The sequence below is a fragment of the Dendropsophus ebraccatus genome, unplaced genomic scaffold (assembly GCF_027789765.1).
Source record: "Dendropsophus ebraccatus isolate aDenEbr1 unplaced genomic scaffold, aDenEbr1.pat pat_scaffold_694_ctg1, whole genome shotgun sequence".
In the NCBI taxonomy this organism is placed as follows: Eukaryota; Metazoa; Chordata; class Amphibia; order Anura; family Hylidae; genus Dendropsophus; species Dendropsophus ebraccatus.
The window spans coordinates 17,276-41,529 of NW_027210293.1; the positions used below are offsets into that span (position 1 = coordinate 17,276).

The 24,254-nt window shown below is 49.0% G+C and overlaps 53 non-coding genes across 53 annotated transcripts; all 53 read left to right on the forward strand.

The window, feature by feature from the left end:
• The first annotated feature begins 121 nt into the window (after window positions 1–121).
• On the forward strand, window positions 122–286 carry LOC138778994 (U1 spliceosomal RNA). The gene has a single exon (XR_011361079.1). It is a non-coding gene; the product is annotated as a U1 spliceosomal RNA (small nuclear RNA).
• A 288-nt stretch (window positions 287–574) lies between these two features.
• On the forward strand, window positions 575–739 carry LOC138778806 (U1 spliceosomal RNA). The gene has a single exon (XR_011360901.1). It is a non-coding gene; the product is annotated as a U1 spliceosomal RNA (small nuclear RNA).
• A 287-nt stretch (window positions 740–1,026) lies between these two features.
• On the forward strand, window positions 1,027–1,190 carry LOC138778901 (U1 spliceosomal RNA). The gene has a single exon (XR_011360990.1). It is a non-coding gene; the product is annotated as a U1 spliceosomal RNA (small nuclear RNA).
• Window positions 1,191–1,484: 294 nt separating this feature from the next.
• On the forward strand, window positions 1,485–1,650 carry LOC138778906 (U1 spliceosomal RNA). The gene has a single exon (XR_011360995.1). It is a non-coding gene; the product is annotated as a U1 spliceosomal RNA (small nuclear RNA).
• A 290-nt stretch (window positions 1,651–1,940) lies between these two features.
• LOC138778880 (U1 spliceosomal RNA) lies at window positions 1,941–2,105 on the forward strand. Its single transcript, XR_011360971.1, has one exon. It is a non-coding gene; the product is annotated as a U1 spliceosomal RNA (small nuclear RNA).
• Window positions 2,106–2,397: 292 nt separating this feature from the next.
• Window positions 2,398–2,563, forward strand: LOC138778888 (U1 spliceosomal RNA). Its single transcript, XR_011360978.1, has one exon. It is a non-coding gene; the product is annotated as a U1 spliceosomal RNA (small nuclear RNA).
• Window positions 2,564–2,856: 293 nt separating this feature from the next.
• Window positions 2,857–3,022, forward strand: LOC138778800 (U1 spliceosomal RNA). Its single transcript, XR_011360895.1, has one exon. It is a non-coding gene; the product is annotated as a U1 spliceosomal RNA (small nuclear RNA).
• A 292-nt stretch (window positions 3,023–3,314) lies between these two features.
• Window positions 3,315–3,481, forward strand: LOC138778894 (U1 spliceosomal RNA). Its single transcript, XR_011360984.1, has one exon. It is a non-coding gene; the product is annotated as a U1 spliceosomal RNA (small nuclear RNA).
• Window positions 3,482–3,767: 286 nt separating this feature from the next.
• Window positions 3,768–3,931, forward strand: LOC138778908 (U1 spliceosomal RNA). The gene has a single exon (XR_011360997.1). It is a non-coding gene; the product is annotated as a U1 spliceosomal RNA (small nuclear RNA).
• Window positions 3,932–4,221: 290 nt separating this feature from the next.
• Window positions 4,222–4,386, forward strand: LOC138778917 (U1 spliceosomal RNA). Its single transcript, XR_011361005.1, has one exon. It is a non-coding gene; the product is annotated as a U1 spliceosomal RNA (small nuclear RNA).
• Window positions 4,387–4,683: 297 nt separating this feature from the next.
• On the forward strand, window positions 4,684–4,848 carry LOC138778819 (U1 spliceosomal RNA). Its single transcript, XR_011360912.1, has one exon. It is a non-coding gene; the product is annotated as a U1 spliceosomal RNA (small nuclear RNA).
• Window positions 4,849–5,138: 290 nt separating this feature from the next.
• Window positions 5,139–5,301, forward strand: LOC138778942 (U1 spliceosomal RNA). The gene has a single exon (XR_011361029.1). It is a non-coding gene; the product is annotated as a U1 spliceosomal RNA (small nuclear RNA).
• A 294-nt stretch (window positions 5,302–5,595) lies between these two features.
• On the forward strand, window positions 5,596–5,760 carry LOC138778936 (U1 spliceosomal RNA). Its single transcript, XR_011361023.1, has one exon. It is a non-coding gene; the product is annotated as a U1 spliceosomal RNA (small nuclear RNA).
• A 292-nt stretch (window positions 5,761–6,052) lies between these two features.
• Window positions 6,053–6,217, forward strand: LOC138778885 (U1 spliceosomal RNA). Its single transcript, XR_011360975.1, has one exon. It is a non-coding gene; the product is annotated as a U1 spliceosomal RNA (small nuclear RNA).
• A 289-nt stretch (window positions 6,218–6,506) lies between these two features.
• LOC138778831 (U1 spliceosomal RNA) lies at window positions 6,507–6,671 on the forward strand. The gene has a single exon (XR_011360925.1). It is a non-coding gene; the product is annotated as a U1 spliceosomal RNA (small nuclear RNA).
• A 288-nt stretch (window positions 6,672–6,959) lies between these two features.
• On the forward strand, window positions 6,960–7,124 carry LOC138778843 (U1 spliceosomal RNA). The gene has a single exon (XR_011360936.1). It is a non-coding gene; the product is annotated as a U1 spliceosomal RNA (small nuclear RNA).
• A 288-nt stretch (window positions 7,125–7,412) lies between these two features.
• On the forward strand, window positions 7,413–7,580 carry LOC138778921 (U1 spliceosomal RNA). Its single transcript, XR_011361009.1, has one exon. It is a non-coding gene; the product is annotated as a U1 spliceosomal RNA (small nuclear RNA).
• A 294-nt stretch (window positions 7,581–7,874) lies between these two features.
• Window positions 7,875–8,038, forward strand: LOC138778881 (U1 spliceosomal RNA). The gene has a single exon (XR_011360972.1). It is a non-coding gene; the product is annotated as a U1 spliceosomal RNA (small nuclear RNA).
• Window positions 8,039–8,325: 287 nt separating this feature from the next.
• Window positions 8,326–8,491, forward strand: LOC138778899 (U1 spliceosomal RNA). The gene has a single exon (XR_011360989.1). It is a non-coding gene; the product is annotated as a U1 spliceosomal RNA (small nuclear RNA).
• Window positions 8,492–8,792: 301 nt separating this feature from the next.
• LOC138778927 (U1 spliceosomal RNA) lies at window positions 8,793–8,956 on the forward strand. Its single transcript, XR_011361015.1, has one exon. It is a non-coding gene; the product is annotated as a U1 spliceosomal RNA (small nuclear RNA).
• Window positions 8,957–9,246: 290 nt separating this feature from the next.
• Window positions 9,247–9,412, forward strand: LOC138778919 (U1 spliceosomal RNA). Its single transcript, XR_011361007.1, has one exon. It is a non-coding gene; the product is annotated as a U1 spliceosomal RNA (small nuclear RNA).
• A 287-nt stretch (window positions 9,413–9,699) lies between these two features.
• LOC138778907 (U1 spliceosomal RNA) lies at window positions 9,700–9,865 on the forward strand. Its single transcript, XR_011360996.1, has one exon. It is a non-coding gene; the product is annotated as a U1 spliceosomal RNA (small nuclear RNA).
• Window positions 9,866–10,158: 293 nt separating this feature from the next.
• Window positions 10,159–10,325, forward strand: LOC138778937 (U1 spliceosomal RNA). Its single transcript, XR_011361024.1, has one exon. It is a non-coding gene; the product is annotated as a U1 spliceosomal RNA (small nuclear RNA).
• Window positions 10,326–10,612: 287 nt separating this feature from the next.
• On the forward strand, window positions 10,613–10,778 carry LOC138778883 (U1 spliceosomal RNA). Its single transcript, XR_011360974.1, has one exon. It is a non-coding gene; the product is annotated as a U1 spliceosomal RNA (small nuclear RNA).
• Window positions 10,779–11,063: 285 nt separating this feature from the next.
• Window positions 11,064–11,228, forward strand: LOC138778946 (U1 spliceosomal RNA). The gene has a single exon (XR_011361033.1). It is a non-coding gene; the product is annotated as a U1 spliceosomal RNA (small nuclear RNA).
• A 291-nt stretch (window positions 11,229–11,519) lies between these two features.
• LOC138778950 (U1 spliceosomal RNA) lies at window positions 11,520–11,686 on the forward strand. Its single transcript, XR_011361037.1, has one exon. It is a non-coding gene; the product is annotated as a U1 spliceosomal RNA (small nuclear RNA).
• Window positions 11,687–11,980: 294 nt separating this feature from the next.
• On the forward strand, window positions 11,981–12,145 carry LOC138778957 (U1 spliceosomal RNA). The gene has a single exon (XR_011361044.1). It is a non-coding gene; the product is annotated as a U1 spliceosomal RNA (small nuclear RNA).
• Window positions 12,146–12,441: 296 nt separating this feature from the next.
• Window positions 12,442–12,606, forward strand: LOC138778912 (U1 spliceosomal RNA). Its single transcript, XR_011361001.1, has one exon. It is a non-coding gene; the product is annotated as a U1 spliceosomal RNA (small nuclear RNA).
• Window positions 12,607–12,897: 291 nt separating this feature from the next.
• Window positions 12,898–13,064, forward strand: LOC138778935 (U1 spliceosomal RNA). The gene has a single exon (XR_011361022.1). It is a non-coding gene; the product is annotated as a U1 spliceosomal RNA (small nuclear RNA).
• Window positions 13,065–13,355: 291 nt separating this feature from the next.
• On the forward strand, window positions 13,356–13,520 carry LOC138778855 (U1 spliceosomal RNA). Its single transcript, XR_011360947.1, has one exon. It is a non-coding gene; the product is annotated as a U1 spliceosomal RNA (small nuclear RNA).
• A 291-nt stretch (window positions 13,521–13,811) lies between these two features.
• LOC138778905 (U1 spliceosomal RNA) lies at window positions 13,812–13,977 on the forward strand. Its single transcript, XR_011360994.1, has one exon. It is a non-coding gene; the product is annotated as a U1 spliceosomal RNA (small nuclear RNA).
• A 291-nt stretch (window positions 13,978–14,268) lies between these two features.
• On the forward strand, window positions 14,269–14,435 carry LOC138778915 (U1 spliceosomal RNA). The gene has a single exon (XR_011361004.1). It is a non-coding gene; the product is annotated as a U1 spliceosomal RNA (small nuclear RNA).
• Window positions 14,436–14,727: 292 nt separating this feature from the next.
• Window positions 14,728–14,892, forward strand: LOC138778889 (U1 spliceosomal RNA). Its single transcript, XR_011360979.1, has one exon. It is a non-coding gene; the product is annotated as a U1 spliceosomal RNA (small nuclear RNA).
• Window positions 14,893–15,182: 290 nt separating this feature from the next.
• Window positions 15,183–15,348, forward strand: LOC138778898 (U1 spliceosomal RNA). The gene has a single exon (XR_011360988.1). It is a non-coding gene; the product is annotated as a U1 spliceosomal RNA (small nuclear RNA).
• Window positions 15,349–15,637: 289 nt separating this feature from the next.
• LOC138778866 (U1 spliceosomal RNA) lies at window positions 15,638–15,802 on the forward strand. The gene has a single exon (XR_011360958.1). It is a non-coding gene; the product is annotated as a U1 spliceosomal RNA (small nuclear RNA).
• A 293-nt stretch (window positions 15,803–16,095) lies between these two features.
• LOC138778878 (U1 spliceosomal RNA) lies at window positions 16,096–16,260 on the forward strand. Its single transcript, XR_011360969.1, has one exon. It is a non-coding gene; the product is annotated as a U1 spliceosomal RNA (small nuclear RNA).
• Window positions 16,261–16,550: 290 nt separating this feature from the next.
• Window positions 16,551–16,715, forward strand: LOC138778890 (U1 spliceosomal RNA). Its single transcript, XR_011360980.1, has one exon. It is a non-coding gene; the product is annotated as a U1 spliceosomal RNA (small nuclear RNA).
• A 288-nt stretch (window positions 16,716–17,003) lies between these two features.
• LOC138778902 (U1 spliceosomal RNA) lies at window positions 17,004–17,168 on the forward strand. The gene has a single exon (XR_011360991.1). It is a non-coding gene; the product is annotated as a U1 spliceosomal RNA (small nuclear RNA).
• Window positions 17,169–17,456: 288 nt separating this feature from the next.
• On the forward strand, window positions 17,457–17,621 carry LOC138778913 (U1 spliceosomal RNA). The gene has a single exon (XR_011361002.1). It is a non-coding gene; the product is annotated as a U1 spliceosomal RNA (small nuclear RNA).
• A 292-nt stretch (window positions 17,622–17,913) lies between these two features.
• On the forward strand, window positions 17,914–18,078 carry LOC138778926 (U1 spliceosomal RNA). The gene has a single exon (XR_011361014.1). It is a non-coding gene; the product is annotated as a U1 spliceosomal RNA (small nuclear RNA).
• Window positions 18,079–18,371: 293 nt separating this feature from the next.
• On the forward strand, window positions 18,372–18,537 carry LOC138778896 (U1 spliceosomal RNA). Its single transcript, XR_011360986.1, has one exon. It is a non-coding gene; the product is annotated as a U1 spliceosomal RNA (small nuclear RNA).
• Window positions 18,538–18,827: 290 nt separating this feature from the next.
• Window positions 18,828–18,992, forward strand: LOC138778887 (U1 spliceosomal RNA). The gene has a single exon (XR_011360977.1). It is a non-coding gene; the product is annotated as a U1 spliceosomal RNA (small nuclear RNA).
• Window positions 18,993–19,284: 292 nt separating this feature from the next.
• Window positions 19,285–19,449, forward strand: LOC138778938 (U1 spliceosomal RNA). The gene has a single exon (XR_011361025.1). It is a non-coding gene; the product is annotated as a U1 spliceosomal RNA (small nuclear RNA).
• A 289-nt stretch (window positions 19,450–19,738) lies between these two features.
• LOC138778949 (U1 spliceosomal RNA) lies at window positions 19,739–19,903 on the forward strand. Its single transcript, XR_011361036.1, has one exon. It is a non-coding gene; the product is annotated as a U1 spliceosomal RNA (small nuclear RNA).
• A 290-nt stretch (window positions 19,904–20,193) lies between these two features.
• LOC138778961 (U1 spliceosomal RNA) lies at window positions 20,194–20,358 on the forward strand. Its single transcript, XR_011361047.1, has one exon. It is a non-coding gene; the product is annotated as a U1 spliceosomal RNA (small nuclear RNA).
• Window positions 20,359–20,650: 292 nt separating this feature from the next.
• Window positions 20,651–20,815, forward strand: LOC138778965 (U1 spliceosomal RNA). Its single transcript, XR_011361051.1, has one exon. It is a non-coding gene; the product is annotated as a U1 spliceosomal RNA (small nuclear RNA).
• A 291-nt stretch (window positions 20,816–21,106) lies between these two features.
• On the forward strand, window positions 21,107–21,271 carry LOC138778966 (U1 spliceosomal RNA). Its single transcript, XR_011361052.1, has one exon. It is a non-coding gene; the product is annotated as a U1 spliceosomal RNA (small nuclear RNA).
• Window positions 21,272–21,561: 290 nt separating this feature from the next.
• LOC138778967 (U1 spliceosomal RNA) lies at window positions 21,562–21,726 on the forward strand. The gene has a single exon (XR_011361053.1). It is a non-coding gene; the product is annotated as a U1 spliceosomal RNA (small nuclear RNA).
• Window positions 21,727–22,019: 293 nt separating this feature from the next.
• LOC138778968 (U1 spliceosomal RNA) lies at window positions 22,020–22,184 on the forward strand. The gene has a single exon (XR_011361054.1). It is a non-coding gene; the product is annotated as a U1 spliceosomal RNA (small nuclear RNA).
• Window positions 22,185–22,473: 289 nt separating this feature from the next.
• LOC138778969 (U1 spliceosomal RNA) lies at window positions 22,474–22,638 on the forward strand. Its single transcript, XR_011361055.1, has one exon. It is a non-coding gene; the product is annotated as a U1 spliceosomal RNA (small nuclear RNA).
• A 292-nt stretch (window positions 22,639–22,930) lies between these two features.
• On the forward strand, window positions 22,931–23,095 carry LOC138778970 (U1 spliceosomal RNA). The gene has a single exon (XR_011361056.1). It is a non-coding gene; the product is annotated as a U1 spliceosomal RNA (small nuclear RNA).
• Window positions 23,096–23,385: 290 nt separating this feature from the next.
• On the forward strand, window positions 23,386–23,550 carry LOC138778972 (U1 spliceosomal RNA). Its single transcript, XR_011361058.1, has one exon. It is a non-coding gene; the product is annotated as a U1 spliceosomal RNA (small nuclear RNA).
• Window positions 23,551–23,841: 291 nt separating this feature from the next.
• Window positions 23,842–24,006, forward strand: LOC138778973 (U1 spliceosomal RNA). Its single transcript, XR_011361059.1, has one exon. It is a non-coding gene; the product is annotated as a U1 spliceosomal RNA (small nuclear RNA).
• Window positions 24,007–24,254: the final 248 nt, after the last annotated feature.

The window sequence follows — 24,254 nt, forward strand, 5'->3', positions numbered from 1 at the left end:
GTGCCGTGGGTGCATGCAAATGCCGTGCACTCTGGGAGTTTGGCATGCTCCATCAGGAATTCCTCCTCAAGGTGGAAGAGGTATGCCAGAGTGGTGACCTTTCTGGCAACCTAACCAACTCATACTTACCTGGCAGAGGAAAGTCTGCGAACACTAAGGTAGCTTTCCCAGGGTGAGGCCTGCCCATTGCACTTTCGGGTGGGTTGACCTCTGCGATTTCCCCAAATGCGGGAAACTCGGCTGCATAATTTCTGGTAGTGGGGGACTGCGTTCGCGCTCTCCCCTGATTTTATTTGGTCAATGATAGATTCTTCTGCTGATCCATGCAGGGAATTAAATTCCATTCCTGGTTTTACCACAACTTTTGCCTTCTTGGATTTCCTCAGTTGTAGTTTGTTTGTGTTTTTTTTTTTTTTTTAATGGGCGGGGGAGGGTGTCCTGGGAGGAATCCCAGTGCCGTGGGTGCATGCAAATGCCGTGCACTCTGGGAGTTTGGCATGCTCCATCAGGAATTCCTCCTCAAGGTGGAAGAGGTATGCCAGAGTGGTGACCTTTCTGGCAACCTAACCAACTCATACTTACCTGGCAGAGGAAAGTCTGCGAACACTAAGGTAGCTTTCCCAGGGTGAGGCCTGCCCATTGCACTTTCGGGTGGGTTGACCTCTGCGATTTCCCCAAATGCGGGAAACTCGGCTGCATAATTTCTGGTAGTGGGGGACTGCGTTCGCGCTCTCCCCTGATTTTATTTGGTCAATGATAGATTCTTCTGCTGATCCATGCAGGGAATTAAATTCCATTCCTGGTTTTACCACAACTTTTGCCTTCTTGGTTTTCCTCTGTTTTTTTTTTTTTTTTTTTTTTTTTTTTTTATTGGGCGGGGGTGGGTGTCCTGGGAGGAATCCCAGTGCCGTGGGTGCATGCAAATGCCGTGCACTCTGGGAGTTTGGCATGCTCCATCAGGAATTCCTCCTCAAGGTGGAAGAGGTATGCCAGAGTGGTTGACCTTTCTGGCAACCTAACCAACTCATACTTACCTGGCAGAGGAAAGTCTGCGAACACTAAGGTAGCTTCCCAGGGTGAGGCCTGCCCATTGCACTTTCGGGTGGGTTGACCTCTGCGATTTCCCCAAATGCGGGAAACTCGGCTGCATAATTTCTGGTAGTGGGGGACTGCGTTCGCGCTCTCCCCTGATTTTATTTGGTCAATGATAGATTCTTCTGCTGATCCATGCAGGGAATTAAATTCCATTCCTGGTTTTACCACAACTTTTGCCTTCTTGGATTTCCTCAGTTGTAGTTTGTTTGTTTGTTGTTTTTTTTTTTTTTTTAATGGGCGGGGGAGGGTTGTCCTGGGAGGAATCCCAGTGCCGGTGGTGCATGCAAATGCCGTGCACTCTGGGAGTTTGGCATGCTCCATCAGGAATTCCTCCTCAAGGTGGAAGAGGTATGCCAGAGTGGTGACCTTTCTGGCAACCTAACCAACTCATACTTACCTGGCAGAGGAAAGTCTGCCGAACACTAAGGTAGCTTTCCCAGGGTGAGGCCTGCCCATTGCACTTTCGGGTGGGTTGACCTCTGCGATTTCCCCAAATGCGGGAAACTCGGCTGCATAATTTCTGGTAGTGGGGGACTGCGTTCGCGCTCTCCCCTGATTTTATTTGGTCAATGATAGATTCTTCTGCTGATTCCAGCAGGGAATTAAATTCCATTCCTGGTTTTACCACAACTTTTGCCTTCTTGGATTTCCTCAGTTGTAGTTGTTTGTTTGTTTTTTTTTTTTTTTTTAATTGGGCGGGGGAGGGTGTCCTGGGAGGAATCCCAGTGCCGTGGGTGCATGCAAATGCCGTGCACTCTGGGAGTTTGGCATGCTCCATCAGGAATTCCTCCTCAAGGTGGAAGAGGTATGCCAGAGTGGTGACCTTTCTGGCAACCTAACCACTCATACTTACCTGGCAGAGGAAAGTCTGCGAACACTAAGGTAGCTTTCCCAGGGTGAGGCCTGCCCATTGCACTTTCGGGTGGGTTGACCTCTGCGATTTCCCAAATGCGGGAAAACTCGGCTGCATAATTTCTGGTAGTGGGGGACTGCGTTCGCGCTCTCCCCTGATTTTTATTTGGTCAATGATAGATTCTTCTGCTGATCCATGCAGGGAATTAAATTCCATTCCTGGTTTTACCACAACTTTTGCCTTCTTGGATTTCCTCAGTTGTAGTTTGTTTGTTTGTGTTTTTTTTTTTTTTTAATGGGCGGGGGAGGGTGTCCTGGGAGGAATCCCAGTGCCGTGGGTGCATGCAAATGCCGTGCACTCTGGGAGTTTGGCATGCTCCATCAGGAATTCCTCCTCAAGGTGGAAGAGGTATGCCAGAGTGGTGACCTTTCTGGCAACCTAACCAACTCATACTTACCTGGCAGAGGAAAGGTCTGCGAACACTAAGGTAGCTTTCCCAGGGTGAGGCCTGCCCATTGCACTTTCGGGTGGGTTGACCTCTGCGATTTCCCCAAATGCGGGAAACTCGGCTGCATAATTTCTGGTAGTGGGGGACTGCGTTCGCGCTCTCCCCTGATTTTATTTGGTCAATGATAGATTCTTCTGCTGATCCATGCAGGGAATTAAATTCCATTCCTGGTTTTACCACAACTTTTGCCTTCTTGGATTTCCTCAGTTGTAGTTTGTTTGTTTGTGTTTTTTTTTTTTTTTTAATGGGCGGGGGTGGGTGTCCTGGGAGGAATCCCAGTGCCGTGGGTGCATGCAAATGCCGTGCACTCTGGGAGTTTGGCATGCTCCATCAGGAATTCCTCCTCAAGGTGGAAGAGGTATGCCAGAGTGGTGACCTTTTCTGGCAACCTAACCAACTCATACTTACCTGGCAGAGGAAAGTCTGCGAACACTAAGGTAGCTTTCCCAGGGTGAGGCCTGCCCATTGCACTTTCGGGTGGGTTGACCTCTGCGATTTCCCCAAATGCGGGGAAACTCGGCTGCATAATTTCTGGTAGTGGGGGACTGCGTTCGCGCTCTCCCCTGATTTTATTTGGTCAATGATAGATTCTTCTGCTGATCCATGCAGGGAATTAAATTCCATTCCTGGTTTTTACCACAAACTTTTGCCTTCTTGATTTCCTCAGTTGTAGTTTGTTTGTTTGTGTTTTGTTTTTTTTTAATGGGCGGGGGAGGGTGTCCTGGGAGGAATCCCAGTGCCGTGGGTGCATGCAAATGCCGTGCACTCTGGGAGTTTGGCATGCTCCATCAGGAATTCCTCCTCAAGGTGGAAGAGGTATGCCAGAGTGGTGACCTTTCTGGCAACCTAAACCAAATCATACTTACCTGGCAGAGGAAAGTCTCGCGAACACTAAGGTAGCTTTCCCAGGGTGAGGCCTGCCCATTGCACTTTCGGGTGGGTTGACCTCTGCGATTTCCCCAAATGCGGGAAACTCGGCTGCATAATTTCTGGTAGTGGGGGGACTGCGTTCGCGCTCTCCCCTGATTTTATTTGGTCAATGATAGATTCTCTGCTGATCCATGCAGGGAATTAAATTCCATTCCTGGTTTACCAAAACTTTTGCCTTCTTGGATTTCCTCAGTGTAGTTGTTGTGTGTTTTTTGTTTTTTTTTTAATGGGCGGGGGAGGGTGTCTGGGAGGAATCCCAGTGCCGTGGGTGCATGCAAATGCCGTTGCACTCTGGGAGTTTGGCATGCTCCATCAGGAATTCCTCCTCAAGGTGGAAGAGGTATGCCAGAGTGGTGACCTTTCTGGCAACCTAACCAACTCATACTTACCTGGCAGAGGAAAGTCTGCGAACACTAAGGTAGCTTTCCCAGGGTGAGGCCTGCCCATTGCACTTTCGGGTGGGTTGACCTCTGCGATTTCCCAAATGCGGGAAACTCGGCTGCATAATTTCTGGTAGTGGGGGACTGCGTTCGCGCTCATCCCCTGATTTTATTTGGTCAATGATAGATTCTTCTGCTGATCCATGCAGGGAATTAAATTCCATTCCTGGTTTTACCACAACTTTTGCCTTCTTGGATTTCCTCAGTTGTAGTTTGTTTGTTTTTTTTTTTTTTTTTTAATGGGCGGGGGAGGGTGTCCTGGGAGGAATCCCAGTGCCGTGGGTGCATGCAAATGCCGTGCACTCTGGGAGTTTTGGCATGCTCCATCAGGAATTCCTCCTCAAGGTGGAAGAGGTATGCCAGAGTGGTGACCTTTCTGGCAACCTAACCAACTCATACTTACCTGGCAGAGGAAAGTCTGCGAACACTAAGGTAGCTTTCCAGGGTGAGGCCCTGCCCATTGCACTTTCGGGTGGGTTGACCTCTGCGATTTCCCCAAATGCGGGAAACTCGGCTGCATAATTTCTGGTAGTGGGGGACTGCGTTCGCGCTCTCCCCTGATTTTTATTTGGTCAATGATAGATTCTTCTGCTGATCCATGCAGGGAATTAAATTCCATTCCTGGTTTTACCACAACTTTTGCCCTTCTTGGATTTCCTCAGTTTGTAGTTTGTTTGTTTTGTGTTTTTTTTTTTTTTTAATGGGCGGGCTGGAGGTGGTCCTGGGAGAATCCCAGTGCCGTGGGTGCATGCAAATGCCGTGCACTCTGGGAGTTTGGCATGCTCCATCAGGAATTCCTCCTCAAGGTGGAAGAGGTATGCCAGAGTGGTGACCTTTCTGGCAACCCTAACCAACTCATACTTACCTGGCAGAGGAAAGTCTGCGAACACTAAGGTAGCTTTCCCAGGGTGAGGCCTGCCCATTGCACTTTCGGGTGGGTTGACCTCTGCGATTTCCCCAAATGCGGGAAACTCGGCTGCATAATTTCTGGTAGTGGGGGACTGCGTTCGCGCTCTCCCCTGATTTTATTTGGTCAATGATAGATTCTTCTGCTGATCCATGCAGGGAATTAAATTCCATTCCTGGTTTTACCACAACTTTTGCCTTCTTGGATTTCCTCAGTTGTAGTTTGTTTTGTGTTTTTTTTTTTTTTTTTAATGGGCGGGGGAGGGTGTCCTGGGAGGAATCCCAGTGCCGTGGGTGCATGCAAATGCCGTGCACTCTGGGAGTTTGGCATGCTCCATCAGGAATTCCTCCTCAAGGTGGAAGAGGTATGCCAGAGTGGTGACCTTTCTTGCAACCTAACCAACTCATACTTACCTGGCAGAGGAAAGTCTGCGAACACTAAGGTAGCTTTCCCAGGGTGAGGCCTGCCCATTGCACTTTCGGGTGGGTTGACCTCTGCGATTCCCCAAATGCGGGAAACTCGGCTGCATAATTTCTGTAGTGTGGGACTGCGTTCGCGCCTCTCCCCTGATTTTATTTGGTCAATGATAGATTCTTCTGCTGATCCATGCAGGGAATTAAATTCCATTCCTGGTTTACCACAACTTTTGCCTTCTTGGATTTCCTCAGTTGTAGTTTGTTTGTTTGTGTTTTTGTTTTTTTTTAATGGGCGGGGGGGAGGGTGTCCTGGGAGGAATCCCAGTGCCGTGGGTGCATGCAAATGCCGTGCACTCTGGGAGTTTGGCATGCTCCATCAGGAATTCCTCCTCAAGGTGGAAGAGGTATGCCAGAGTGGTGACCTTTCTGGCAAACCTAACCAACTCATACTTACCTGGCAGAGGAAAGTCTGCGAACACTAAGGTAGCTTTCCAGGGTGAGGCCTGCCCATTGCACTTTCGGGTGGGTTGGACCTCTGCGATTTCCCCAAATGCGGGAAACTCGGCTGCATAATTTCTGGTAGTGGCGGACTGCGTTCGCGCTCTCCCCTGATTTTATTTGGTCAATGATAGATTCTTCTGCTGATTCCATGCAGGAATTAAATTCCATTCCTGGTTTTACCACAACTTTTGCCTTTCTTGGATTTCCTCAGTTGTAGTTTGTTTGTTTGTGTTTTGTTTTTTTTTAATGGGCGGGGGAGGGTGTCCTGGGAGGAATCCCAGTGCCGTGGGTGCATGCAAATGCCGTGCACTCTGGGAGTTTGGCATGCTCCATCAGGAATTCCTCCTCAAGGTGGGAAGAGGTATGCCAGAGTGGTGACCTTTCTGGCAACCTAACCAACTCATACTTACCTGGCAGAGGAAAGTCTGCGAACACTAAGGTAGCTTTCCCAGGGTGAGGCCTGCCCATTGCACTTTCGGGTGGGTTGACCTCTGCGATTTCCCCAAATGCGGGAAACTCGGCTGCATAATTTCTGGTAGTGGGGGACTGCGTTCGCGCTCTTCCCTGATTTTATTTGGTCAATGATAGATTCTTCTGCTGATCCATGCAGGGAATTAAATTCCATTCCTGGTTTTACCACAACTTTTGCCTTCTTGGATTTCCTCAGTTGTAGTTTGTTTGTGTTTTTTTTTTTTTTTTTAATGGGCGGGGGAGGGTGTCCTGGGAGGAATCCCAGTGCCGTGGGTGCATGCAAATGCCGTGCACTCTGGGAGTTTGGCATGCTCCATCAGGAATTCCTCCTCAAGGTGGAAGAGGTATGCCAGAGTGGTGACCTTTCTGGCAACCTAACCAACTCATACTTACCTGGCAGAGGAAAGTCTGCGAACACTAAGGTAGCTTTCCCAGGGTGAGGCCTGCCCATTGCACTTTCGGGTGGGTTGACCTCTGCGATTTCCCCAAATGCGGGAAACTCGGCTGCATAATTTCTGGTAGTGGGGGACTGCGTTCGCGCTCTCCCCTGATTTTATTTGGTCAATGATAGATTCTTCTGCTGATCCATGCAGGGAATTAAATTCCATTCCTGGTTTTACCACAACTTTTGCCTTCTTGGATTTCCTCAGTTGTAGTTTGTTTGTTTTTTTTTTTTTTTTTTAATGGGCGGGGGAGGGTGTCCTGGGAGGAATCCCAGTGCCGTGGGTGCATGCAAATGCCGTGCACTCTGGGAGTTTGGCATGCTCCATCAGGAATTCCTCCTCAAGGTGGAAGAGGTATGCCAGAGTGGTGACCTTTCTGGCAACCTAACCAACTCATACTTACCTGGCAGAGGAAAGTCTGCGAACACTAAGGTAGCTTTCCCAGGGTGAGGCCTGCCCATTGCACTTTCGGGTGGGTTGACCTCTGCGATTTCCCCAAATGCGGGAAACTCGGCTGCATAATTTCTGGTAGTGGGGGACTGCGTTCGCGCTCTCCCCTGATTTTATTTGGTCAATGATAGATTCTTCTGCTGATCCATGCAGGGAATTAAATTCCATTCCTGGTTTTACCACAACTTTTGCCTTCTTGGATTTCCTCAGTTGTAGTTTGTTTGTGTTTTTTTTTTTTTTTTAATGGGCGGGGGAGGGTGTCCTGGGAGGAATCCCAGTGCCGTGGGTGCATGCAAATGCCGTGCACTCTGGGAGTTTGGCATGCTCCATCAGGAATTCCTCCTCAAGGTGGAAGAGGTATGCCAGAGTGGTGACCTTTCTGGCAACCTAACCAACTCATACTTACCTGGCAGGAGGAAAGTCTGCGAACACTAAGGTAGCTTTCCCAGGGTGAGGCCTGCCCATTGCACTTTTCGGGTGGGTTGACCTCTGCGATTTCCCCCAAATGCGGGAAACTCGGCTGCATAATTTCTGGTAGTGGGGGACTGCGTTCGCGCTCTCTCCCTGATTTTATTTGGTCCAATGATAGATTCTTCTGCTGATCCATGCAGGGAATTAAATTCCATTCCTGGTTTTACCACAACTTTTGCCTTCTTGGATTTCCTCAGTTGTAGTTTGTTTGTTTGTGTTTTTTTTTTTTTTTAATGGGCGGGGGGAGGGTGTCCTGGGAGGAATCCCAGTGCGTGGGTGCATGCAAATGCCGTGCACTCTGGGAGTTTGGCATGCTCCATCAGGAATTCCTCCTCAAGGTGGAAGAGGTTATGCCAGAGTGGTGACCTTTCTGGCAACCTAACCAACTCATACTTACCTGGCAGAGGAAAGTCTGCGAACACTAAGGTAGCTTTCCCAGGGTGAGGCCTGCCCATTGCACTTTCGGGTGGGTTGACCTCTGCGATTTCCCCAAATGCGGAAACTCGGCTGCATAATTTCTGGTAGTGGGGGACTGCGTTCGCGCTCTCCCCTGATTTATTTGGTCAATGATAGATTCTTCTGCTGATCCATGCAGGGAATTAAATTCCATTCCTGGTTTACCACAACTTTTGCCTTCTTGGATTTCCTCAGTGTAGTTTGTTTGTTTGTGTTTTTGTTTTTTTTTAATGGGCGGGGGAGGGTGTCTGGGAGGAATCCCAGTGCCGTGGGTGCATGCAAATGCCGTGCACTCTGGGAGTTTGGCATGCTCCATCAGGAATCCTCCTCAAGGTGGAAGAGGGTATGCCAGAGTGGTGACCTTTCTGGCAACCTAACCAACTCATACTTACCTGGCAGAGGAAAGTCTGCGAACACTAAGGTAGCTTTCCCAGGGTGAAGGCCTGCCCATTGCACTTTCGGGTGGGTTGACCTCTGCGATTTCCCCAAATGCGGGAAACTCGGCTGCATAATTTCTGGTAGTGGGGGACTGCGTTCGCGCTCTCCCCTGATTTTATTTGGTCAAATGATAGATTCTTCTGCTGATCCATGCAGGGAATTAAAATTCCATTCCTTGGTTTTTAACCACAACTTTTGCCTTCTTGGATTTCCTCAGTTTGTAGTTTGTTTGTTTGTGTTTTTGTTTTTTTTTAATGGGCGGGGGAGGGGTGTCCTGGGAGGAATCCCAGTGCCGTGGGTGCATGCAAATGCCGGTGCACTCTGGGAGTTTGGCATGCTCCATCAGGAAATTCCTCCTCAAGGTGGAAGAGGTATGCCAGAAGTGGTGACCTTTCTGGCAACCTAACCAACTCATACTTACCTGGCAGAGGAAAGTCTGCGAACACTAAGGTAGCTTTCCCAGGGTGAGGCCTTGCCCATTGCACTTTCGGGTGGTTGACCTCTGCGATTTCCCCAAATGCGGGAACTCGGCTGCATAATTTCTGGTAGTGGGGGACTGCGTTCGCGCTCTCCCTGATTTTATTTGGTCAATGATAGATTCTTCTGCTGATCCATGCAGGGAATTAAATTCCATTCCTGGTTTTACCACAACTTTTGCCTTCTTGGGATTTCCTCAGTTGTAGTTTGTTGTTTGTGTTTTTTGTTTTTTTTAATGGGCGGGGGGAGGGTGTCCTGGGAGGAATCCCAGTGCAGTGGGTGCATGCAAATGCCGTGCACTCTGGAGTTTGGCATGCTCCATCAGGAATTCCTCCTCAAGGTGGAAGAGGTATGCCAGAGTGGTGACCTTTCTGGCAACCTAACCAACTCATACTTACCTGGCAGAGGAAAGTCTGCGAACACTAAGGTAGCTTTCCCAGGGTGAGGCTCTGCCCTTGCACTTTCGGGTGGGTTGACCTCTGCTGATTTCCCCAAATGCGGGAAACTCGGCTGCATAATTTCTGGTAGTGGGGGACTGCGTTCGCGCTCTCCCCTGATTTTATTTGGTCAATGATAGATTCTTCTGCTGATCCATGCAGGGAATTAAATTCCATTCCTGGTTTACCACAACTTTTGCCTTCTTGGATTTCCTCAGTTGTAGTTTGTTGTGTTTTTTTTTTTTTTTTTTTTAATGGGCGGGGGAGGGTGTCCTGGGAGGAATCCCGTGCCGTGGGTGCATGCAATGCCGTGCACTCTGGGAGTTTGGCATGCTCCATCAGGAATTCCTCCTCAAGTGGAAGAGGTATGCCAGAGTGGTGACCTTTCTGGCAACCTAACCAACTCATACTTACCTGGCAGAGGAAAGTCTGCGAAACACTAAGGTAGCTTTCCCAGGGTGAGGCCTGCCCATTGCACTTTCGGGTGGGTTGACCTCTGCGATTTCCCCAAATGCGGGAAACTCGGCTGCATAATTTCTGGTAGTGGGGGACTGCGTTCGCGCTCTCCCCTGATTTTATTGGTTCAATGATAGATTTCTTCTGCTGATCCATGCAGGGAATTAAATTCCATTCCTGTTTTACCACAACTTTTGCCTTCTTGGATTTCCTCAGTTGTAGTTTGTTTGTGTTTTTTTTTTTTTTTTTTTAATGGGCGGGGGGAGGGTGTCCTGGGAGGAATCCCAGTGCCGTGGGTGCATGCAAATGCCGTGCACTCTGGGAGTTTGGCATGCTCCATCAGGAATTCCTCCTCAAGGTGGAAGAGGTATGCCAGAGTGGTGACCCTTTCTGGCAACCTAACCAACTCATACTTACCTGGGCAGAGGAAAGTCTGCGAACACTAAGGTAGCTTTCCCAGGGTGAGGGCCTGCCCATTGCACTTTCGGGTGGGTTGACCTCTGCGATTTCCCCAAATGCGGGAAACTCGGCTGCATAATTTCTGGTAGTGTGGGACTGCGTTCGCGCTCTCCCCTGATTTTATTGTCAATTATAGATTCTTCTGCGATCCATGCAGGGAATTAAATTCCATTCCTGGTTTTACCACAACTTTTGCCTTCTTGGATTTCCTCAGTTGTAGTTTGTTTGTGTTTTTTTTTTTTTTTTTTAATGGGCGGGGGAGGGTGTCCTGGGAGGAATCCCAGTGCCGTGGGTGCATGCAAATGCCGTGCACTCTGGGAGTTTGGCATGCTCCATCAGGAATTCCTCCTCAAGGTGGAAGAGGTATGCAGAGTGGTGACCTGTTCTGGCAACCTAACCAACTCATACTTACCTGGCAGAGGAAAGTCTGCGAACACTAAGGTAGCTTTCCCAGGGTGAGGCCTGCCCATTGCACTTTCGGGTGGGTTGACCTCTGCGATTTCCCCAAATGCGGGAAACTCGGCTGCATAATTTCTGGTAGTGGGGGACTTGCGTTCGCGCTCTCCCCTGGATTGTATTTGGTCAATGATAGATTCTTCTGCTGATCCATGCAGGGAATTAAATTCCATTCTGGTTTTACCACAACTTTTGCCTTCTTGGATTTCCTCAGTTGTAGTTTGTTTGTGTTTTTTTTTTTTTTTTTTAATGGGCGGGGGAGGGTGTCCTGGGAGGAATCCAGTGCCGTGGTGCATGCAAATGCCGTGCACTCTGGGAGTTTGCATGCTCCATCAGGAATTCCTCTCAAGGTGGAAGAGGTATGCCAGAGTGGTGACTTTCTGGCAACCTAACCAACTCATACTTACCTGGCAGAGGAAAGTCTGTCCGAACACTAAGGTAGCTTTCCCAGGGTGAGCTGCCCATTGCACTTTCGGGTGGTTGACCTCTTCGATTTCCCCAAATGCGGGAAACTCGGCTGCATAATTTCTGGTAGTGGGGGACTTGCGTTCGCGCTCTCCCCTGATTTTATTTGGTCAATGATAGATTCTTCTGCTGCTCATGCAGGGAATTAAATTCCATTCATGTTTTACCACAACTTTTGCCCTTCTTGGATTTCCTCAGTTTGTAGTTGTTTGTGTTTTTTTTTTTTTTTTTTTAATGGGCGGGGGAGGGTGTCCTGGGAGGAATCCCAGTGCCGTGGGTGCATGCAAATGCCGTGCACTCTGGGAGTTGGGCATGCTCCATCAGGAATTCCTCCTCAAGGTGGAAGAGGTATGCCAGGAGTGGTGACCTTTCTGGCAACCTAACCAACTCATACTTACCTGGCAGAGGAAAGTCTGCGAACACTAAGGTAGCTTTCCCAGGTGTGAGGCCCTGCCCATTGCACTTTCGGGTGGGTTGACCTCTGCGATTTTCCCCAAATGCGGGGAAACTCGGCTGCATAATTTTGGTAGTGGGGACTGCGTTCGCGCTCTCCCTGATTTTATTTGGTCAATGATAGATTCTTCTTCTGCTGATCCATGCAGGGAATTAAATTCCATTCCTGGTTTTACCACAAACTTTTGCCTTCTTGGATTTCCTCAGTTGTAGTTTGTTTGTGTTATTTTTTTTTTTTTTTTAATGGGCGGGGGAGGGTGTCCTGGGAGGAATCCCAGTGCCGTGGGTGCATGCAAATGCCGTGCACTCTGGGAGTTTGGCATGCTCCATCAGGAATTCCTCCTCAAGGGAATGAGGTATGCCAGAGTGGTGACCTTTCTGGCAAACCTAACCAACTCATACTACCTGGCAGAGGAAAGGTCTAGCGAACACTAAGGTAGCTTTCCAGGGTGAGCCTGCCCATTGCCACTTTCGGGTGGGTTGACCTCTGCGATTTCCCCAAATGCGGGAAACTCGGCTGCATAATTTCTGGTAGTGGGGGACTGCGTTCGCGCTCTCCCTGATTTTATTTGGTCAATGATAGATAATTCTTCTGCTGATCCATGCAGGGAATTAAATTCCATTCCTGGTTTTACCACAACTTTTGCCTTCTTGATTTCCTCAGTTGTAGTTTGTTTGTGTTTTGTTTTTTTTTTTTAAATGGGCGGGGGAGGGTGTCCTGGGAGGAATCCCAGTGCGCGTGGGTGCATGCAAATGCCGGTGCACTTCTGGGAGTTTGGCATGCTCCATCAGGAATTCCTCCTCAAGGTGGAAGAAGGTATGCCAGAGTGGTGACCTTTTCTGGCAACCTAACCAACTCATACTTACCTGGCAGAGGAAAGTCTGCGAACACTAAGGTAGCTTTCCCAGGGTGAGGCCTGCCCATTGCACTTTCGGGTGGGTTGACCTCTGCGATTTCCCCAATGCGGGAAACTCGGCTGCATAACTTTCTGGTAGTGGGGGACTGCGTTCGCGCTCTCCCCTGATTTTTATTTGGTCAATGATAGATTCTTCTGCTGATCCATGCAGGGAATTAAATTCCATTCCTGGTTTTACCACAACTTTTGCCTTCTTGGATTTCCTCAGTTGTAGTTTGTTTGTTTTTTTTTTTTTTTTTTTTTACTGGGCGGGGGGAGGGTGTCCTGGGAGGAATCCCAGTGCCGTGGGTGCATGCAAATGCCGTGCACTCTGGGAGTTTGGCATGCTCCATCAGGAATTCCTCCTCAAGGTGGAAGAGGTATGCAGAGTGGTGACCTTTCTGGCAACCTAACCAACTCTACTTACCTGGCAGAGGAAAGTCTGCGAACACTAAGGTAGCTTTCCCAGGGTGAGGCCTGCCATTGCACTTTCGGGTGGGTGTTGACCTCTGCGATTTCCCCAAATGCGGGAAACTCGGCTGCATAATTTCTGGTAGTGGGGGACTGCGTTCGCCGCTCTCCCCTGATTTTATTTGGTCAATGATAGATTCTTCTGCTGATCCATGCAGGGAATTAAATTCCATTCCTGGTTTTACCACAACTTTTGCCTTCTTGGATTTCCTCAGTTGTAGTTTGTTTGTTTGTGTTTTTTTTTTTTTTTAATGGGCGGGGGAGGGTGTCCTGGGAGGAATCCCAGTGCCGTGGGTGCATTGCAAATGCCGTGCACTCTGGGAGTTTGGCATGCTCCATCAGGAATTCCTCCCAAGGTGGAAGAGGTATGCCAGAGTGGTGACCTTTCTGGCAACCTAACCAACTCATACTTACCTGGCAGAGGAAAGTCTGCGAACACTAAGGTAGCTTTCCCAGGGTGAGGCCTGCCCATTGCACTTTCGGGTGGGTTGACCTCTGCGATTTCCCCAAATGCGGGAAACTCGGCTGCATAATTTCTGGTAGTGGGGGACTGCGTTCGCGCTCTCCCCTGATTTTATTTGGTCAATGATAGATTCTTCTGCTGATCCATGCAGGGAATTAAATTCCATTCCTGGTTTTACCACAACTTTTGCCTTCTTGGATTTCCTCAGTTGTAGTTTGTTTGTTTGTGTTTTTTTTTTTTTTTAATGGGCGGGGGAGGGTGTCCTGGGAGGAATCCCAGTGCCGTGGGTGCATGCAAATGCCGTGCACTCTGGGAGTTTGGCATGCTCCATCAGGAATTCCTCCTCAAGGTGGAAGAGGTATGCCAGAGTGGTGACCTTTCTGGCAACCTAACCAACTCATACTTACCTGGCAGAGGAAAGTCTGCGAACACTAAGGTAGCTTTCCCCAGGGTGAGGCCTGCCCATTGCACTTTCGGGTGGGTTGACCTCTGCGATTTCCCCAAATGCGGGAAACTCGGCTGCATAATTTCTGGTAGTGGGGGACTGCGTTCGCGCTCTCCCCTGATTTTATTTGGTCAATGATAGATTCTTCTGCTGATCCATGCAGGTAATTAAATTCCATTCCTGGTTTTACCACAACTTTTGCCTTCTTGGATTTCCTCAGTTGTAGTTGTTTGTTTGTGTTTTTTTTTTTTTTTTTAATGGGCGGGGAGGGTGTCCTGGGAGGAATCCCAGTGCCGTGGGTGCATGCAAATGCCGTGCACTCTGGGAGTTTGGCATGCTCCATCAGGAATTCCTCCTCAAGGTGGAAGAGGTATGCCAGAGTGGTGACCTTTCTGGCAACCTAACCAACTCATACTTACCTGGCAGAGGAAAGTCCTGCGAACACTAAGGTAGCTTTCCCAGGGTGAGGGCCTGCCCATTGCACTTTCGGGTGGGTTGACCTCTGCGATTTCCCCAAATGCGGGAAACTCGGCTGCATAATTTCTGGTAGTGGGGGACTGCGTTCGCGCTCTCCCCTGATTTTATTTGGTCAATGATAGATTCTTCTGCTGATCCATGCAGGGAATTAAATTCCATTCCTGGTTTTTACCACAACTTTTGCTTCTTGGATTTCCTCAGTTGTAGTTTGTTTGTTTGTGTTTTTTTTTTTTTTTTAATGGGCGGGGGAGGGTGTCCTGGGAGGAATCCCAGTGCCGTGGGTGCATGCAAATGCCGTGCACTCTGGGAGTTTGGCATGCTCCATCAGGAATTCCTCCTCAAGGTGGAAGAGGTATGCCAGAGTGGTGACCTTTCTGGCAACCTAACCAACTCATACTTACCTGGCAGAGGAAAGTCTGCGAACACTAAGGTAGCTTTCCCAGGGTGAGGCCTGCCCATTGCACTTTCGGGTGGGTTGACCTCTGCGATTTCCCCAAATGCGGGAAACTCGGCTGCATAATCTCTGGTAGTGGGGGACTGCGTTCGCGCTCTCCCCTGATTTTATTTGGTCAATGATAGATTCTTCTGCTGATCCATGCAGGGAATTAAATTCCATTCCTGTTTTTACCACAACTTTTGCCTTCTTGGTTTTCCTCAGTTTTTGTTTGTTTGTGTTTTTTTTTTTTTTTTTTAATGGGCGGGGGAGGGTGTCCTGGGAGGAATCCCAGTGCCGTGGGTGCATGCAAATGCCGTGCACTCTGGGAGTTTGGCATGCTCCATCAGGAATTCCTCCTCAAGGTGGAAGAGGTATGCCAGAGTGGTGACCTTTCTGGCAACCTAACCAACTCATACTTACCTGGCAGAGGAAAGTCTAGCGAACACTAAGGTAGCTTTCCCAGGGTGAGGCCTGCCCATTGCACTTTCGGGTGGGTTGACCTCTGCGATTTCCCCAAATGCGGGAAACTCGGCTGCATAATTTCTGGTAGTGGGGGACTGCGTTCGCGCTCTCCCCTGATTTATTTGGTCAATGATAGATTCTTCTGCTGATCCATGCAGGGAATTAAATTCCATTCCTGGTTTTACCACAACTTTTGCCTTCTTGGATTTCCTCAGTTGTAGTTTGTTTGTTGTGTTTTTTTTTTTTTTTAATGGGCGGGGGAGGGTGTCCTGGGAGGAATCCCAGTGCCGTGGGTGCATGCAAATGCCGTGCACTCTGGGAGTTTGGCATGCTCCATCAGGAATTCCTCCTCAAGGTGGAAGAGGTATGCCAGAGTGGTGACCTTTCTGGCAACCTAACCAACTCATACTTACCTGGCAGAGGAAAGTCTGCGAACACTAAGGTAGCTTTCCCAGGGTGAGGCCTGCCCATTGCACTTTCGGGTGGGTTGACCTCTGCGATTTCCCCAAATGCGGGAAACTCGGCTGCATAATTTCTGGTAGTGGGGGACTGCGTTCGCGCTCTCCCCTGATTTTTATTTGGTCAATGATAGATTCTTCTGCTGATCCATGCAGGGAATTAATTCCATTCCTGGTTTTTACCACAACTTTTGCCTTCTTGGATTTCCTCAGTTGTAGTTTGTTTGTTTGTGTTTTTTTTTTTTTTTTAATGGGCGGGGGAGGGTGTCCTGGGAGGAATCCCAGTGCCGTGGGTGCATGCAAATGCCGTGCACTCTGGGAGTTTGGCATGCTCCATCAGGAATTCCTCCTCAAGGTGGAAGAGGTATGCCAGAGTGGTGACCTTTCTGGCAACCTAACCAACTCATACTTACCTGGCAGAGGAAAGTCTGCGAACACTAAGGTAGCTTTCCCAGGGTGAGGCCTGCCCATTGCACTTTCGGGTGGGTTGACCTCTGCGATTTCCCCAAATGCGGGAAACTCGGCTGCATAATTTCTGGTAGTGGGGGACTGCGTTCGCGCTCTCCCCTGATTTTATTTGGTCAATGATAGATTCTTCTGCTGATCCATGCAGGGAATTAAATTCCATTCCTGGTTTTACCACAACTTTTGCCTTCTTGGATTTCCTCAGTTGTAGTTTGTTTGTGTTTTTTTTTTTTTTTTTTAATGGGCGGGGGAGGGTGTCCTGGGAGGAATCCCAGTGCCGTGGGTGCATGCAAATGCCGTGCACTCTGGGAGTTTGGCATGCTCCATCAGGAATTCCTCCTCAAGGTGGAAGAGGTATGCCAGAGTGGTGACCTTTCTGGCAACCTAACCAACTCATACTTACCTGGCAGAGGAAAGTCTGCGAACACTAAGGTAGCTTTCCCAGGGTGAGGCCTGCCCATTGCACTTTCGGGTGGGTTGACCTCTGCGATTTCCCCAAATGCGGGAAACTCGGCTGCATAATTTCTGGTAGTGGGGGACTGCGTTCGCGCTCTCCCCTGATTTTATTTGGTCAATGATAGATTCTTCTGCTGATCCATGCAGGGAATTAAATTCCATTCCTGGTTTTACCACAACTTTTGCCTTCTTGGATTTCCTCAGTTGTAGTTTTTTTGTGTTTTTTTTTTTTTTTTAATGGGCGGGGGAGGGTGTCCTGGGAGGAATCCCAGTGCCGTGGGTGCATGCAAATGCCGTGCACTCTGGGAGTTTGGCATGCTCCATCAGGAATTCCTCCTCAAGGTGGAAGAGGTATGCCAGAGTGGTGACCTTTCTGGCAACCTAACCAACTCATACTTACCTGGCAGAGGAAAGTCTGCGAACACTAAGGTAGCTTTCCCAGGGTGAGGCCTGCCCATTGCACTTTCGGGTGGGTTGACCTCTGCGATTTCCCCAAATGCGGGAAACTCGGCTGCATAATTTCTGGTAGTGGGGGACTGCGTTCGCGCTCTCCCCTGATTTTATTTGGTCAATGATAGATTCTTCTGCTGATCCATGCAGGGAATTAAATTCCATTCCTGGTTTTACCACAACTTTTGCCTTCTTGGATTTCCTCAGTTGTAGTTTGTTTGTGTTTTTTTTTTTTTTTTAATGGGCGGGGGAGGGTGTCCTGGGAGGAATCCCAGTGCCGTGGGTGCATGCAAATGCCGTGCACTCTGGGAGTTTGGCATGCTCCATCAGGAATTCCTCCTCAAGGTGGAAGAGGTATGCCAGAGTGGTGACCTTTCTGGCAACCTAACCAACTCATACTTACCTGGCAGAGGAAAGTCTGCGAACACTAAGGTAGCTTTCCCAGGGTGAGGCCTGCCCATTGCACTTTCGGGTGGGTTGACCTCTGCGATTTCCCCAAATGCGGGAAACTCGGCTGCATAATTTCTGGTAGTGGGGGACTGCGTTCGCGCTCTCCCCTGATTTTATTTGGTCAATGATAGATTCTTCTGCTGATCCATGCAGGGAATTAAATTCCATTCCTGGTTTTACCACAACTTTTGCCTTCTTGGATTTCCTCAGTTGTAGTTTGTTTGTTTGTGTTTTTTTTTTTTTTTTAATGGGCGGGGGAGGGTGTCCTGGGAGGAATCCCAGTGCCGTGGGTGCATGCAAATGCCGTGCACTCTGGGAGTTTGGCATGCTCCATCAGGAATTCCTCCTCAAGGTGGAAGAGGTATGCCAGAGTGGTGACCTTTCTGGCAACCTAACCAACTCATACTTACCTGGCAGAGGAAAGTCTGCGAACACTAAGGTAGCTTTCCCAGGGTGAGGCCTGCCCATTGCACTTTCGGGTGGGTTGACCTCTGCGATTTCCCCAAATGCGGGAAACTCGGCTGCATAATTTCTGGTAGTGGGGGACTGCGTTCGCGCTCTCCCCTGATTTTATTTGGTCAATGATAGATTCTTCTGCTGATCCATGCAGGGAATTAAATTCCATTCCTGGTTTTACCACAACTTTTGCCTTCTTGGATTTCCTCAGTTGTAGTTTGTTTGTTTGTGTTTTTTTTTTTTTTTTTAATGGGCGGGGGAGGGTGTCCTGGGAGGAATCCCAGTGCCGTGGGTGCATGCAAATGCCGTGCACTCTGGGAGTTTGGCATGCTCCATCAGGAATTCCTCCTCAAGGTGGAAGAGGTATGCCAGAGTGGTGACCTTTCTGGCAACCTAACCAACTCATACTTACCTGGCAGAGGAAAGTCTGCGAACACTAAGGTAGCTTTCCCAGGGGTGAGGCCTGCCCATTGCACTTTCGGGTGGGTTGACCTCTGCGATTTCCCCAAATGCGGGAAACTCGGCTGCATAATTTCTGGTAGTGGGGGACTGCGTTCGCGCTCTCCCCTGATTTTATTTGGTCAATGATAGATTCTTCTGCTGATCCATGCAGGGAATTAAATTCCATTCCTGGTTTTACCACAACTTTTGCCTTCTTGGATTTCCTCAGTTGTAGTTTGTTTGTTGTGTTTTTTTTTTTTTTTAATGGGCGGGGGAGGGTGTCCTGGGAGGAATCCCAGTGCCGTGGGTGCATGCAAATGCCGTGCACTCTGGGAGTTTGGCATGCTCCATCAGGAATTCCTCCTCAAGGTGGAAGAGGTATGCCAGAGTGGTGACCTTTCTGGCAACCTAACCAACTCATACTTACCTGGCAGAGGAAAGTCTGCGAACACTAAGGTAGCTTTCCCAGGGTGAGGCCTGCCCATTGCACTTTCGGGTGGGTTGACCTCTGCGATTTCCCCAAATGCGGGAAACTCGGCTGCATAATTTCTGGTAGTGGGGGACTGCGTTCGCGCTCTCCCTGATTTTATTTGGTCAATGATAGATTCTTCTGCTGATCCATGCAGGGAATTAAATTCCATTCCTGGTTTTACCACAACTTTTGCCTTCTTGGATTTCCTCAGTTGTAGTTTGTTTGTTTGTGTTTTTTTTTTTTTTTTTAATGGGCGGGGGAGGGTGTCCTGGGAGGAATCCCAGTGCCGTGGGTGCATGCAAATGCCGTGCACTCTGGGAGTTTGGCATGCTCCATCAGGAATTCCTCCTCAAGGTGGAAGAGGTATGCCAGAGTGGTGACCTTTCTGGCAACCTAACCAACTCATACTTACCTGGCAGAGGAAAGTCTGCGAACACTAAGGTAGCTTTCCCAGGGTGAGGCCTGCCCATTGCACTTTCGGGTGGGTTGACCTCTGCGATTTCCCCAAATGCGGGAAACTCGGCTGCATAATTTCTGGTAGTGGGGGACTGCGTTCGCGCTCTCCCCTGATTTTATTTGGTCAATGATAGATTCTTCTGCTGATCCATGCAGGGAATTAAATTCCATTCCTGGTTTTACCACAACTTTTGCCTTCTTGGATTTCCTCAGTTTTTTTTTTTTTTTTTTTTTTTTTTTTTTTTTAATGGGCGGGGGAGGGTGTCCTGGGAGGAATCCCAGTGCCGTGGGTGCATGCAAATGCCGTGCACTCTGGGAGTTTGGCATGCTCCATCAGGAATTCCTCCTCAAGGTGGAAGAGGTATGCCAGAGTGGTGACCTTTCTGGCAACCTAACCAACTCATACTTACCTGGCAGAGGAAAGTCTGCGAACACTAAGGTAGCTTTCCCAGGGTGAGGCCTGCCCATTGCACTTTCGGGTGGGTTGACCTCTGCGATTTCCCCAAATGCGGGAAACTCGGCTGCATAATTTCTGGTAGTGGGGGACTGCGTTCGCGCTCTCCCCTGATTTTATTTGGTCAATGATAGATTCTTCTGCTGATCCATGCAGGGAATTAAATTCCATTCCTGGTTTTACCACAACTTTTGCCTTCTTGGATTTCCTCAGTTGTAGTTTGTTTGTGTTTTTTTTTTTTTTTTTTAATGGGCGGGGGAGGGTGTCCTGGGAGGAATCCCAGTGCCGTGGGTGCATGCAAATGCCGTGCACTCTGGGAGTTTGGCATGCTCCATCAGGAATTCCTCCTCAAGGTGGAAGAGGTATGCCAGAGTGGTGACCTTTCTGGCAACCTAACCAACTCATACTTACCTGGCAGAGGAAAGTCTGCGAACACTAAGGTAGCTTTCCCAGGGTGAGGCCTGCCCATTGCACTTTCGGGTGGGTTGACCTCTGCGATTTCCCCAAATGCGGGAAACTCGGCTGCATAATTTCTGGTAGTGGGGGACTGCGTTCGCGCTCTCCCCTGATTTTATTTGGTCAATGATAGATTCTTCTGCTGATCCATGCAGGGAATTAAATTCCATTCCTGGTTTTACCACAACTTTTGCCTTCTTGGATTTCCTCAGTTGTAGTTTGTTTGTTGTGTTTTTTTTTTTTTTTTTAATGGGCGGGGGAGGGTGTCCTGGGAGGAATCCCAGTGCCGTGGGTGCATGCAAATGCCGTGCACTCTGGGAGTTTGGCATGCTCCATCAGGAATTCCTCCTCAAGGTGGAAGAGGTATGCCAGAGTGGTGACCTTTCTGGCAACCTAACCAACTCATACTTACCTGGCAGAGGAAAGTCTGCGAACACTAAGGTAGCTTTCCCAGGGTGAGGCCTGCCCATTGCACTTTCGGGTGGGTTGACCTCTGCGATTTCCCCAAATGCGGGAAACTCGGCTGCATAATTTCTGGTAGTGGGGGACTGCGTTCGCGCTCTCCCCTGATTTTATTTGGTCAATGATAGATTCTTCTGCTGATCCATGCAGGGAATTAAATTCCATTCCTGGTTTTACCACAACTTTTGCCTTCTTGGATTTCCTCAGTTGTAGTTTGTTTGTTGTGTTTTTTTTTTTTTTTTAATGGGCGGGGGAGGGTGTCCTGGGAGGAATCCCAGTGCCGTGGGTGCATGCAAATGCCGTGCACTCTGGGAGTTTGGCATGCTCCATCAGGAATTCCTCCTCAAGGTGGAAGAGGTATGCCAGAGTGGTGACCTTTCTGGCAACCTAACCAACTCATACTTACCTGGCAGAGGAAAGTCTGCGAACACTAAGGTAGCTTTCCCAGGGTGAGGCCTGCCCATTGCACTTTCGGGTGGGTTGACCTCTGCGATTTCCCCAAATGCGGGAAACTCGGCTGCATAATTTCTGGTAGTGGGGGACTGCGTTCGCGCTCTCCCCTGATTTTATTTGGTCAATGATAGATTCTTCTGCTGATCCATGCAGGGAATTAAATTCCATTCCTGGTTTTACCACAACTTTTGCCTTCTTGGATTTCCTCAGTTGTAGTTTGTTTGTGTTTTTTTTTTTTTTTTTTAATGGGCGGGGGAGGGTGTCCTGGGAGGAATCCCAGTGCCGTGGGTGCATGCAAATGCCGTGCACTCTGGGAGTTTGGCATGCTCCATCAGGAATTCCTCCTCAAGGTGGAAGAGGTATGCCAGAGTGGTGACCTTTCTGGCAACCTAACCAACTCATACTTACCTGGCAGAGGAAAGTCTGCGAACACTAAGGTAGCTTTCCCAGGGTGAGGCCTGCCCATTGCACTTTCGGGTGGGTTGACCTCTGCGATTTCCCCAAATGCGGGAAACTCGGCTGCATAATTTCTGGTAGTGGGGGACTGCGTTCGCGCTCTCCCCTGATTTTATTTGGTCAATGATAGATTCTTCTGCTGATCCATGCAGGGAATTAAATTCCATTCCTGGTTTTACCACAACTTTTGCCTTCTTGGATTTCCTCAGTTGTAGTTTGTTTGTTGTGTTTTTTTTTTTTTTTTTTAATGGGCGGGGGAGGGTGTCCTGGGAGGAATCCCAGTGCCGTGGGTGCATGCAAATGCCGTGCACTCTGGGAGTTTGGCATGCTCCATCAGGAATTCCTCCTCAAGGTGGAAGAGGTATGCCAGAGTGGTGACCTTTCTGGCAACCTAACCAACTCATACTTACCTGGCAGAGGAAAGTCTGCGAACACTAAGGTAGCTTTCCCAGGGTGAGGCCTGCCCATTGCACTTTCGGGTGGGTTGACCTCTGCGATTTCCCCAAATGCGGGAAACTCGGCTGCATAATTTCTGGTAGTGGGGGACTGCGTTCGCGCTCTCCCCTGATTTTATTTGGTCAATGATAGATTCTTCTGCTGATCCATGCAGGGAATTAAATTCCATTCCTGGTTTTACCACAACTTTTGCCTTCTTGGATTTCCTCAGTTGTAGTTTGTTTGTTGTGTTTTTTTTTTTTTTAATGGGCGGGGGAGGGTGTCCTGGGAGGAATCCCAGTGCCGTGGGTGCATGCAAATGCCGTGCACTCTGGGAGTTTGGCATGCTCCATCAGGAATTCCTCCTCAAGGTGGAAGAGGTATGCCAGAGTGGTGACCTTTCTGGCAACCTAACCAACTCATACTTACCTGGCAGAGGAAAGTCTGCGAACACTAAGGTAGCTTTCCCAGGGTGAGGCCTGCCCATTGCACTTTCGGGTGGGTTGACCTCTGCGATTTCCCCAAATGCGGGAAACTCGGCTGCATAATTTCTGGTAGTGGGGGACTGCGTTCGCGCTCTCCCCTGATTTTATTTGGTCAATGATAGATTCTTCTGCTGATCCATGCAGGGAATTAAATTCCATTCCTGGTTTTACCACAACTTTTGCCTTCTTGGATTTCCTCAGTTGTAGTTTGTTTGTTGTGTTTTTTTTTTTTTTTTTAATGGGCGGGGGAGGGTGTCCTGGGAGGAATCCCAGTGCCGTGGGTGCATGCAAATGCCGTGCACTCTGGGAGTTTGGCATGCTCCATCAGGAATTCCTCCTCAAGGTGGAAGAGGTATGCCAGAGTGGTGACCTTTCTGGCAACCTAACCAACTCATACTTACCTGGCAGAGGAAAGTCTGCGAACACTAAGGTAGCTTTCCCAGGGTGAGGCCTGCCCATTGCACTTTCGGGTGGGTTGACCTCTGCGATTTCCCCAAATGCGGGAAACTCGGCTGCATAATTTCTGGTAGTGGGGGACTGCGTTCGCGCTCTCCCCTGATTTTATTTGGTCAATGATAGATTCTTCTGCTGATCCATGCAGGGAATTAAATTCCATTCCTGGTTTTACCACAACTTTTGCCTTCTTGGATTTCCTCAGTTGTAGTTTGTTTGTGTTTTTTTTTTTTTTTTTTAATGGGCGGGGGAGGGTGTCCTGGGAGGAATCCCAGTGCCGTGGGTGCATGCAAATGCCGTGCACTCTGGGAGTTTGGCATGCTCCATCAGGAATTCCTCCTCAAGGTGGAAGAGGTATGCCAGAGTGGTGACCTTTCTGGCAACCTAACCAACTCATACTTACCTGGCAGAGGAAAGTCTGCGAACACTAAGGTAGCTTTCCCAGGGTGAGGCCTGCCCATTGCACTTTCGGGTGGGTTGACCTCTGCGATTTCCCCAAATGCGGGAAACTCGGCTGCATAATTTCTGGTAGTGGGGGACTGCGTTCGCGCTCTCCCCTGATTTTATTTGGTCAATGATAGATTCTTCTGCTGATCCATGCAGGGAATTAAATTCCATTCCTGGTTTTACCACAACTTTTGCCTTCTTGGATTTCCTCAGTTGTAGTTTGTTTGTTGTGTTTTTTTTTTTTTTTTAATGGGCGGGGGAGGGTGTCCTGGGAGGAATCCCAGTGCCGTGGGTGCATGCAAATGCCGTGCACTCTGGGAGTTTGGCATGCTCCATCAGGAATTCCTCCTCAAGGTGGAAGAGGTATGCCAGAGTGGTGACCTTTCTGGCAACCTAACCAACTCATACTTACCTGGCAGAGGAAAGTCTGCGAACACTAAGGTAGCTTTCCCAGGGTGAGGCCTGCCCATTGCACTTTCGGGTGGGTTGACCTCTGCGATTTCCCCAAATGCGGGAAACTCGGCTGCATAATTTCTGGTAGTGGGGGACTGCGTTCGCGCTCTCCCCTGATTTTATTTGGTCAATGATAGATTCTTCTGCTGATCCATGCAGGGAATTAAATTCCATTCCTGGTTTTACCACAACTTTTGCCTTCTTGGATTTCCTCAGTTGTAGTTTGTTTGTGTTTTTTTTTTTTTTTTTTAATGGGCGGGGGAGGGTGTCCTGGGAGGAATCCCAGTGCCGTGGGTGCATGCAAATGCCGTGCACTCTGGGAGTTTGGCATGCTCCATCAGGAATTCCTCCTCAAGGTGGAAGA